Source organism: Schistocerca serialis, chromosome 4 (genome assembly GCF_023864345.2).
Source record: "Schistocerca serialis cubense isolate TAMUIC-IGC-003099 chromosome 4, iqSchSeri2.2, whole genome shotgun sequence".
Lineage (NCBI taxonomy): Eukaryota > Metazoa > Arthropoda > Insecta > Orthoptera > Acrididae > Schistocerca > Schistocerca serialis.
In genome coordinates this window covers 691,002,736-691,015,043 of record NC_064641.1, presented here as the reverse complement: position 1 = coordinate 691,015,043, position 12,308 = coordinate 691,002,736, and positions in this window count along the sequence as shown.

The window sequence follows — 12,308 nt, the reverse complement described above, 5'->3', positions numbered from 1 at the left end:
TTATGCATGTTGGTGAAGGCGGATCGCTCTCCAATTGTACCGCCTCCATTTTTCCGTTTGTTTAACAGGGTGTACCAAAGGTCTCCCGTCCGCACTGATTTTCGACGATGTTATAAGTTGCGCTAGGGACCGCATCTACCTTCTTTCGAAGTTAGCAGGCAACTACAATAGTTATGCGGCGGTTCGTTTCGGCCCATTCAACGTCTGTTCTTCAAGTGTAACGAGCGAGTAACGGAGTTTATATTTCATAGCTGCCACAGCAAATTTGTGTTCGTGGGAGTCTCTATTCTAATTCGAACGTTTGACTTACGCTATACGTATTCGTTTCGGAATATCGTTTCTACGTCTTCCGTTAACTATACGTGGTTAACATTACGAAGACAATTAATAACATTTGTGAAATACAACTTTGTTTACGCAAAACATAATGATGTTCGAAGTCGCCAGTTTTTCCACGACAAACGAATTTCAACAACTTATTATATGCATAATTGTTGCAACTGATTGCCGGGAATTTTATATATATATATATATATATATATATATATATATATATATATATATATATATATATATATTTGAATTACAAAAAACAAATACTAAAAAAAAGGTTGCATCGCGCGAGATTCGATCCGGCGACCTTCGGATTACCAACCCGAGCGCTTACTGCTGCACCACGACGCTGTAGAAAGTTGTTAATCGTAGAGAGTATTTCACCGCAACGGTTTCTTTTAACTGTCGATTTTCTCGACAACGGCTGAGAAGTGCATCTTGGTGCTTTGCCACATTACACATCTGGCCATGAGCTTTTATTATGCGCAGTATGAATCGAATCTGAATTTCACAATTGGCGGCCTCCCCTTGTAAGCCAGCGTGTCTACTTACAGCTAGCTTACAACTAATATGTATTTAACTTCTCAGTGACGAAACATTCCATTTCATCATACAAACATTAGTACACTTATTCAAAAACTTGATTCATGTACAAAATACATCTAAAATTAAAATTGCTAGTAAAAATTTGGTAGCCCACAGAGCTGTGTTACAGATTCATCAGCAAGTATGAAGACTGCAGTTACATCAACGTAACACGTCGCTACTAAGCATCAACACACGTCAGTGACTTATCGAAGCGCATCAGCGTACAAGATTACTTGTTAATATCAATAACATCGCTCTACATTTACATCTACATCTACATCTACATGGTTACTCTGCAATTCACACTTAAGTGCCTGGCAAAGGGTTCATCGAACCATTTTCATACTACTTCTCTACCATTCCACTCTCGAATGGCGTGTGGGAAAAACGAACACCTAAATGTTTCCGTTCGAGCTCTGATTTCTCTTATTTTATTATTGTTTTAGTTTTATTGTTTTATTTTATTTTTTATTATTTTATTATTGTATGTAACTCAGCACTACAGAAGGCCTATAGCACTTCAGAGATATTTATAGTTCAATTATTAAGTATACATATTGTAAATAAACTTATTAATATGTTAACTTTTGTAGGTGTCTGGTTGTATTTACTAGTCACCTTCACTACTGACATCCTTCCATGACAGATTTCCTTCCCCATCCTTGAAGCAATCCGATCTTCGGCTGCGTTTCTAATGACCTCGACCTCGAAGTCGTAGTGACGTTAAACGACTTTAAACACTGATCTTCTTTCCTTTCGAGATGGAAGCGACTGCTACGTGAGTGCTGGTTTTCCTTGATAGGTTACGGTAGTGTGTGACCGGTGCAGAGTGGTCTGACTGTCTTGGTGTAGGGTAAAACTTTCCTGTCTTACAATGACACCATTGTATTGCGCGTTGAAAGTATGGCGGTGGAACCTGAACTCCTGTATCACCCTCTGATCGTGGGAGTTCAAAGATGCCGGTAAGAAGTGACACAACTACATACGTAGTTATGGTGTGGTCGTACCAAAGATTTCACATAATTAGTGGCTGTATCAAAAGTGACACATTATTAGTGGCTGTATCAAGACTGTCGTTAGCCATGGTCCGAAACTGAGTCCTTGAAGGTGATACGAGGAACAGGGGGATGGTGCCAGTGCCAGGGAGTCGTGGTCCCAATGTGTTGCAAGCCATTGACCATGTCACGCAGGGTGTCCATGAAGCACGTTATTCTGCAGGGTCTGCACCCCGGAAGCACTAATCATGGTCGTCGCAGTGGAGCCATAGGTGACTGAAGGGGCGACAGCTGTACGATACAGTCGGAGCTTGGTGTCTGAGTTCAGTTCCCTGCTATTGAAGAGTGGATACAGTGCTTTTATCAGCCTCTGCCCCTTTTGGGTGGCGTATTCTGCACGTGGGTGAAAGAGAAGTTTGTTATCCATCCGGCCTCCTAGATATTTGGTATCCAGGGACCATGGGACCAAAATGCCTGTAATAGTAGTGTTGTGGAGGAGGACAGAGCGCCGTTTGGTGAAGAAAGCCGCCGCAGTTTCCGCGGTATTGAGGGCAATCTTGTTTGAACAACACCAGATGATTATTGCTTTCGCCTACTTCTGGAGGCGAGCAATGAGCTGGTCAGTACTGTGGCCGATGATATAGAGCGCTGTATCGTGGGCGTATTGCACCATTTGGCAGTGTGGGATGGTTGGCGAATTATTAACACAAATGGTATAGAGTGTGGGGGACAACACAGAGCCTTGAGGGGTACCCGTCGACATGTGGCTTATGCCCGAGCATTTTTCCTGCAGAGTAACCAAGAAAGTCCTATCACAGAGGAAATAATCCACGAGATTGATATAGATGTCCAGGATGATGTTCCACCTCAGCATTTTGTACATGAGATTGTCCTGCCAAATCCTGTCGTAAGCATCTTGCAAGTCGAGGAAAACCGCTAACTTCGACATGATGGAGTTAAAGCCCTTGCTGACGTGTTCTGTGGTCCTAAGAACTTGTAGTTCGTCCGATAGGTGAGAAGTGAAACCGCACTGTTCTGGACGGATTGTCCCAGCCCTCGTCAGAGGCTGGAAAATGCGGTGGAGGATCAAATATTTTAGGACTTTCGTCGTTTTATTCGGAAGGCTAATGGGCCTGTTGTCGGTAGGGACCATAGAGCCCTTCGTGGACTTAGTAGTAGAGAACGCAGTGAGACAGACTTATAGCCTATCGCCGACATTATTCAATCTAAATATTGATCATACAGGAAAAGAAATTTAGGAGAAATTTAGAAAAAGAGGAGAAACAAAAACTCTGAGATTTGCTGATGACATTGTAATTCTATCAAAGACAGAAAGATCAGCTGAAGGGTATTGATAGCGTCTTGAAAAGGGTTATAAGATGGGCATCAACGAAACCGAAACAAGGGTAGTGTAATGCAGTCGAATTAAATCAGGCGTTACTGAAGGGATTAGGTTAGCAAATGAGACATTAAAGTTAGTAGGTGAGTTTTGCAATTTCTGCAGGAAAGTAACTGACAGTGGCGGAAGCAGGGCGGGTATAAAATTCAGACTGATAATAGCAAGAAAATCATTTCTGAAAAAGAGATATTTGTTAACATATAATGTAAATGCAACTACCACTGGTCAGTTATATGGATCTGAAGATGGCAATATGTATTGCCGAAACTAGGAATCCAGTAATTATTTTAACGAGGTGATCTTGGTAAATAAATTGGTCTTCACAAGAAGACTATTGGACAGCTTGGTAGGCCGCCTCCTCCACTGAATGATCATGTCAGGTAACCATAAATTTAAGTGTTGAGAAGTCTTATGAAGATCCACAACGAAATTTTCACTCTGCAGCGGAGTATGCGCTGTTACTAAACTTCCTGGCAGATTAAAACCGTGTGCCGGACTGAGACTCGAACTCGGGACCTTTGCCTTTCGCAGGCAAGTGCTCTATCAACTGAGCTACCTAGCACGACTCACGACCCGTCGTCACAGCTTCATTTCCGCAAATACCTCGCCTCCTACCTTCCAAACGTCACAGAAGCTTGAAAGGTGGCTACACTGAGTCACAGCGCCAGAGATTGCGCCAAAGAGCATTATTCAGCCGCCTCCACTGGCAGTGCTTGTTCAGAAGTTATGGTGGTTAGTGCTTTGCTGAGAGGATGTTGATAGCTGTATTATTTGAGGCCATGTCGTGTGCAGTTGTTTTGATGGGCTAGACAGCAGATGTTGTTCGAATGGAGATGTTGTAATGATCAGAGTGTATTTTTCGTCAATTTATATGAAGGTAAAAATCATATTTTTAATTTTTTTTTAAATTTCTTAACTAACAACGTCTCTTGGTCACAGGTTCAGTCAACAAAGCATCTGGCTTGTGTTCATGTATTAGAGTGTAATTCTGGTTTCTATGTGCAATCATAGTATTTCTGGTTTTTTTAAATTACTTCATTGTAAATGGCGTTTAAAGCATCTTGTCGTATTGAGGAAGAACCGTGCCAGATGTGTACGTTGAATCACACTTCCACACACAGAACAGTTACACTTGTGCTTTGTTGTTTCGTAGCTTTTATAGTTGCTGGGGACTTAATTAATTAATTAATTGTGTTAACGGAAATTTCCTTTCATTCCTTGTTGTTATTCTATGCAGTCAGATTGCGTACTAATACTATGCAGGGCCAACCGGTTACGAGACTGCGTAACCGGACAGACAGCTACTAAAATTAAAAATATTTGCATTATAATTAATTAAGCCCCCCATGCAAGCTCTCCTGCGAACCTTGCAAAACAAGCACTCCCAGAAGAAAGAGTATTGCGGAGACATGGCCTAGCCACAGCCTGGGGGATGTTTCCAGAATGAAATTTTCACTATGCAGCGGAGTGTGCGCTGTTATGAAACTTTCTGGCAGATTAAAACTGTGTGCCGGGCTGAGGCTCGAACTCGGGACCTTTGCCTTTCGTGGGCATGTGCGCTACATCTTATGAAGATGTTTCACTGGAGTGCAGCCTTGTACGGAAGTGACGTGGATAACAAACATATCAGACAAAAAGAGAGTAGACGCTTTTGAAAAGTAGTGTAACAGAAGAAGCTGAGGATTACATGGGGAGAAGGGAGTTACTAACTAGTGACTGTTGTAAAGAGATATCATCTGCTATAGCATGGGTGGGGCTGATTTACTGCCAGATGAGAGGGTTCCACCAACAGCTGGGGCTGACATCGCATCAGAAGCACAATTACACTGACGAAAAAAAAAATGCAACACCAAAAAGTAATTAATATAGAGCAGTGAAATGTCTGGAATACATTTGTCTAGGTAAGATATTTAAGTGATAGCACTACAAGACCATAGGTTAATATAAGCGCTAGATAAGTCATTGCAAATGTGAAATGCTGGTACATTAATAACCGCCAGGATGTTGAATGCAAGTATATAAACGTGCATGCATTGTGTTGTTTAGGTGCTGGATGGCAGTTTGTAGGACGGACTTCCATGTCTGTTGCACTTGGTCGATCAATACAGTGGCGGTTAATACTGATCGTGCATGACGTGGGAGCTGTCGTACGATGATGCCCCATATGTGCTCGATTGGAGACAGATATGGTTATAGAGTAGGCTAAGGCAACGTGTCAACCTTCTGTACAGCATGTTGAGTTACAACAATGGTATGTGGGCGAGCGTTATCCTGTTGGAAAACATCCCCAGTAATGGTGTTCATGAATGGAAACGCACCAGATCGAATTATCAGCGTGACTTACAAATTTGCAATCAGGGTGCTTGCGATATCCACGAGTGGGCTCCAGCTGTCATACGAAACCGCTCCCCAGACCGTAACTCCAGGTGTAGGACCAGTGTGTCTAGTATGCAGACGGGTTGGTTGCAGGTCCTCAGCTGGCCACCACCTAACCAACACACGGCCATCACTGGCATCGAGGCAGAACCGGCTTTCATCGGAAAACAAAACAGACCCTACCCTACCATTCAGTGAGCTCTCGTTTGATACTACTGAAATCGCAAACGGTTGTGGTTCAAATGGTTCAAATGGCTCTGAGCACTATGGGACTTAACATCTGAGGTCATCAGTCCCCTAGAACGTACAACTACTTAAACCTAACTAACTAAAGGACATCACACACATCCATGCCCGAGGCAGGATTCGAACCTGCGAACGTAGTGGTCGCGCGGTTCCAGACTGAAGCGCCTAGAACCGCTCGGCCACACCGATCGGCCAAACGGTTGTGGTTTGGGATCGGTGGAAGTTGGTCTGGTTACGAGCTCTCTTGAGGTACTTGATTTGTGGCAGTTTGTTGTGTCACTGTGGTGCCAACTGCTGCTCAGATTGCTACTGCAGACGCAGTACGATGTGCCAGAGCCACACGACAAACACGATGGTCTTCCCTCTCGGTAGTGTCCCGTAGCTGACCGGAGCCTGGTTTTATTGCGACCGTACATTCTCGTGACCACCGATGCCAGCAGTCATGTACAATATTTTCATTTCTGCCAAATCTTTCAGCAGTATTGCAGAAGGAACATTCAGCTTCCTCGTTCAAACTTAGTGAGATGTTGATAATGCATCTTTGTCGCTTTGAAGGCGTTCTTGACTATCATCAGCTCACCTCGTTCAACCTCAAAGATAATGCTTATGACCATTAAAGCGTGTATTTAAAGCAAACCTGACTTGCACGTCAATAGGGCACTACTAGTGACACTCATAAGCATCTGGTGCGAAACTTCGATAGAAATCATCTTTCAGGTGTAGAAACACGCCTACCAACTTTCTTTTGTATCACAAAACTCCTTCTTTATGTTGCGATTCTTTTTCCATCAGTATATTTACCGAGGTCAGGAGCACCTCATTGCCACTGAGATGTTACGATTCAGGGTGAGTCAATCTCTCTGTTGGTGTATTAGGGATCAGAAGCTTAAATACTGTTATGGCCGATAATTAACTTATGTAGCTCGTAGTCCAAGGAAGCTCCACTACCTTCTACACAGAGGTCGCATCTAACCGCACCTCTACATATCCGAAAATTAGTAATATTATTATTTAGACAGGTTCACTCCACTCTGGCGATCGAATTGTGGGTACTGCATGGTATAAATGCTTGAGAAAAATTATGTTTGGGCGTAATTACGTAAGTTGAAACCAAAGATTTTCTTCTATTCGTTAATCCGTTACTATATGAACTAAGGATGACTGTTAACACCAAGATCCGTTTGCACAATTATCTCTGGTAAGTATATTAAAATTCTCAAATGTAGGAAATTGTTCATTATGTAATCTGAGTTCAATTTAGACAATTAATGAAACTGATAATGTTTCACTGGTATACCCCAAAATATGCTTTGAAAATCATTCTTAGATTCACAGTTTATATCCCTTTTCGTAAACTCCGTAAGTCAGAGATTGAACACCACTTCCTTTTAAAGTCATAAGTTATATACACTATGTGATCAAAAGTATCCTGACACCCCCAAAAACATACGTTTTTCATATCAGGTGCATTTTGCTGCCACCTACTGCCAGGTTCTCCGTATCACCGACCTCAGTAGTCATTAGACAACGCGAGAGAGCAGAATGCGGCAATCCGCGAAACTCACGGACTTCGAACGTGGTCAGGTGATTGGGTGTAACTTGTGTCTTACGTCTGTACGCGAGATTTCCACACTACTAAACATCCCTAGGTCCACTGTTTCTGATATGATAGTGAAGTGGAAACGTGAAGGGACACGTACATCATAAAAGTTGACTGCCAGAGATCGCCGACAGTTGAAGAGGGTCGTAATGTCTAATAGGCAGACATCTATTCAGACCATCACACAAGAATACCAAACTGCGTCAGGATCCACTGCAAGTACTATGACATTTAAGCGGGAGGAGAGAAAACTTGGATTTCATGGTCAAGCGGCTGCTCATGAGCCACACACTACGCCGGTAAATGAAAAAACCACTCCTCGCTTGGTGTAAGGAATGTAAACATTGGACGGATGAACAGTGGAATAACGTTGCGTGGAGTGACGAATCACGGTACACAACGTGGCGATCCGATGGCAGGGTGTGGGTATGGCGAATACCCGGTGAACATCATCTGCCAGCGTGTGTAGTGCCAACAGTAAAATTCGGAGGCGGTGGTGTTATGGTTGTTGTTGTTGTGGTCTTCAGTCCTGAGACTGGTTTGATGCAGCTCTCCGTGCTACTCTATCCTGCGCAAGCTTCTTCATCTCCCAGTACCTACTGCAGCCTACATCCTTCTGAATCTGTTTAGTGTATTCATCTCTTGGTCTCCCTCTACGATTTTTACCCTCCATGCTGCCCTCCAGTACTAAATTGGTGATCCCTTGATGCCTCAGAACATGTCCTACCAACCGATCCCTTCTTCTTGTCAAGTTGTGCCACAAACTCCTCTTCTCCCCAATTCTATTCAATACCTCCTCATTAGTTATGTGATCTACCCATCTAATCTTCAGCATTCTTCTGTAGCACCACATTTCGAAAGCTTCTATTCTCTTCTTGTCTGAACTATTTATCGTCCCTGCTTCACTTCGATACATGGCTCCACTCCATACACATACTTTCAGAAACGACTTCCTGACACTTAAATCTATACTCGATGTTAACAAATTTCTCTTCTTCATAAACGCTTTCCTTGCCATTACCAGTCTACATTTTATATCCTCTCTACTTCGACAGTCATCAGTTATTTTGCTCCCCAAATAGCAAAACTCCTTTACTACTTTCAGTGTCTCATCTCCTAATGTTATTCCCTCAGCATCACCCGACTTAATTCGACTACATTCCATTATTCTCGTTTTGCTTTTGTTGATGTTCATCTTATACCCTCCTCTCAAGACACTGTCCATTCCATTCAACTGCTCTTCCAAGTCCTTTGCTGTCTCTGACAGAATTACAATGTCATCGGCGAACCGCAAAGTGTTTATTTCTTCTCCATGGGTTTTAATGTCTACTCCGAACTTTTCTTTTGTTTCCTTTACTGCTTGCTCAATATACAGATTGAATAGCATCGGTGAGAGGCTACAACCCTGTCTCATTCCCTTCGCAACCACTGCTTCCCTTTCATGTCCCTCGACTCTTATAACTGCCATCTGGTTTCTGTACAAATTGTAAATAGCCTTTCGCTCCCTGTATTTTACCCCTGCCACCTTCAGAATTTGAAAGAGAGTATTCCAGTCAACATTGTCAAAAGCTTTCTCTAAGTCTACAAATGCCAGAAACGTAGGTTTGCCTTTTATTAATCTAGCTTCTAAGATAAATCGTAGGGTCAGTATTGCCTCACGTGTTCCAACATTTCTACGGAATCCAAACTGATCTTCCCCGAGGTCGGCTTCTACGAGTTTTTCTATTCGTCTGTAAAGAATTCGCATTAGTATTTTGTAGCTGTGACTTATTAAACTGATAGTTCGGTAATTTTCACATCTGTCAACACCTGCTTCCTTTGGGATTGGAATTATTATATTCTTCTTGAAGTCTGATGGAATTTCGCCTGTCTCATACGTCTTGCTCACCAGATGGTAGAGTTTTGTCAGGACTGGCTCTCCCAAGGCTGTCAGTAGTTCTAATGGAATGTTGTCTACTCCCGAGGCCTTGTTTCGAATTAGGTCTTTCAGTGCTCTGTCAGACTCTTCACGCATTATCATATCTCCCATTTCAAGCGCCCCTGTATAGGCCCTCTGTATATTCCTTCCACCTTTCTGATTTCTCTTCTTTGCTTAGAATTGGGTTTCCATCTGAGCTCTTGATATTCATACAAGAGGTTCTCTTTTCTCCAAAGGTCTCTTTAATTTTCCTGTAAGCAGTATCTATCTTACCCCTAGTGAGACAAGCCTCTACATCCTTACATTTGTCCTCTAGCCATCCCTGCTTAGCCATTTTGCACTTCCTCTCGATCTCATTTTTGAGACGTTTGTATTCCTTTTTGCCTGCTTCATTTACTGCATTTTTTATTTTCTCCTTTCATCAATTAAATTCAGTATCTCTTATGTTACCCAATAAATAAAGTGGAGTCACTTTTCTTTTTAGAAGACACACAACGTTTTATTTCGGAACACCACAGACAGATAACTGCCACATAAGTGTTTCAAAGTACATCTGCCGTCGAGTGTGACACTTCAGAGCAGCTAACATCGAATTCTGACATAGGACTGAAGTTACAACATTACATTTTCGTTTATGAAACGTAATTTCACTGTTAAAAACATAGACCACAGCATGTAAGGGAAGCCTCCGGCATCTTCTTCCTGCGCACGGCCGTCGGATTTCTGATGTCTGCGTACGGCGATTGCAGCATTCCGTCCCAGGTGAAAGATGCTGCGCCGCTCATGAAACATAAGAAACAAAAAATATATACATTTGTACGTTTCACAACAGAAATTAACATAATTTATACAAACTTTGTCTGTGTTATACAATAGGCCTACTTAACATGAATAAGTTCAGGCAGACACTTGCCATATATCGTTGCTGCGTTAACTAATACCGTAAAAAACCCTATATCGTCACATAGGCAACCCTCAGCAGAACGACATATGGCGGAAGCTATTTTAATTCTTTACTAAATAGTATTAGTAACGGGATAACAATTTCATTTTCCTCTTGGGTAATTATCTCTTTGATGTCAGATTCTGTTAAAGACGCTATAGTCTACACATATTTAACATTACACGTCTCGGATTTTCTTTTACAGTTCCATCATAAAAAACTATCCTTCAGCTAATATGTCAATAGCTTTTAATAATATCCTTTTATCCGAATTGTTGCAAACCTTCTCAATCTCTTGCTCTTAAAATAAATTGAGCTTTACATTCAAATAAAAATCTATCTATACTCAGCGAGACGAATGTTTGTCTCTTTTGCTTTAAAGCTAAAAATAAACTTATCGTACGTTGCTTCACTGTCTCTGTGATAAGCAGGTTACTCTTATGCATCATTCTCAACTTTAGAGTAATGACATGTTGTGCTAATTTCGGAGCAGCTTGGTTTATGTCCCGATGGAGTTACTTTAAGCTTTATAGGTTTTATCACCTGCGCCAAATCATGTTGGCGCTTGGATCTATGTGCATTCAAAGCTCAAAATATGTTGCGTAGCCACGTCTTCCCTCTTACTTGTCAGTTGCGTATGACTGTGTTCCTTTTGATTACACCTTTATAATAATAGAATTACGCATCTGACACCTTTTCTCAAACATTTTCTTTCTTTTTTGGGTCGTCAGTCTTCTGACTGTTTTTGATGCCGCCCGCCACGAATTGCTCTCTGTGCTAACCTCTTCATCTCAGAGTAGCACTTGCAACCTACGTCCTCAATTATTTGCTGGATGTATCCCAATCTCTGTCTTCCTCGACAGTTTTTGCCCTCTACAGCTCCCTCTAGTACCGTGTAAGTCATTCCCTCATGTCTTAACATATGTCCTATCATCCTGTCCCTTCTCCTTTTCAGTGTTTTCCACATTACTTTTCTCTCCGATTCTGTGCAGAACCTCCTCATTCCTTACCTCATCAGTTCACCTAATTTTCAACATTTGTCTGTAGCACCACATCTCAAATGCTTCGATTCTCTTCTGTTCCGGTTTTCCTACAGTCCATATTTCACAACCATACAATGCTGTACTTCAGACGTATATCCTCAGAAATTTCTTCCTCAAATTAAGGTCGATATTTGATATTAGTAGACTTCTCTTGGCCAGGAATGCCACTTTCCCCAGTGCTGCTCTGCTTTTGATGTCCTCCTTGGCTCCGTCCATCATTGGTTATTTTACTGCCTAGGTAGCAGAATTCCTTAGCTTCATATACTTCGTGACCATCAATCCTGATATTAAGTTTCCCGCTGTTCTCATTTCTACTGCTTCTCATTACCTTCGTCTTTCTTCGATTTACTCTCAATCCATACTCTGTCTTCATTAGACTGCTCATTCCGTTCAGCAGATCATGTAATTCTTCTACACTTTCATTCAGTATAGCAATGTCATCAGCGAATCGAATCACTCATATCCTTTCACTTTGAATTTTAATTCCACTCCTGTACCTTTCTTTTATTTCCGTCATTGCTTCCTCGATGTACAGATTGGACAGTAGGGGCGAAAGGCTAATCCTTGTCTTACACACGTTTTTACGAAGTGCTCGTATTAAAAAAGGGCGTAAAACATTTTCTGATGATATAAATTATTCACTAATAATGAGTTATTACATATTATTCATTTCGAGTTTATGTCATGACCTGCATTTTACTCTTTTGATCCATACAGAAAGTGTCTTTACTGAATGTCTCATGGAAGCAGTTAGGTGCATACTGTTAGCTTACACCTCAGGCTAGTAGTTCTTCGTAACATTTATAACTAAGCAGTTTGGCTTCGAGGAAATTGTTGCAAGATGCCCAGGATCTTAAGGGTACTAGA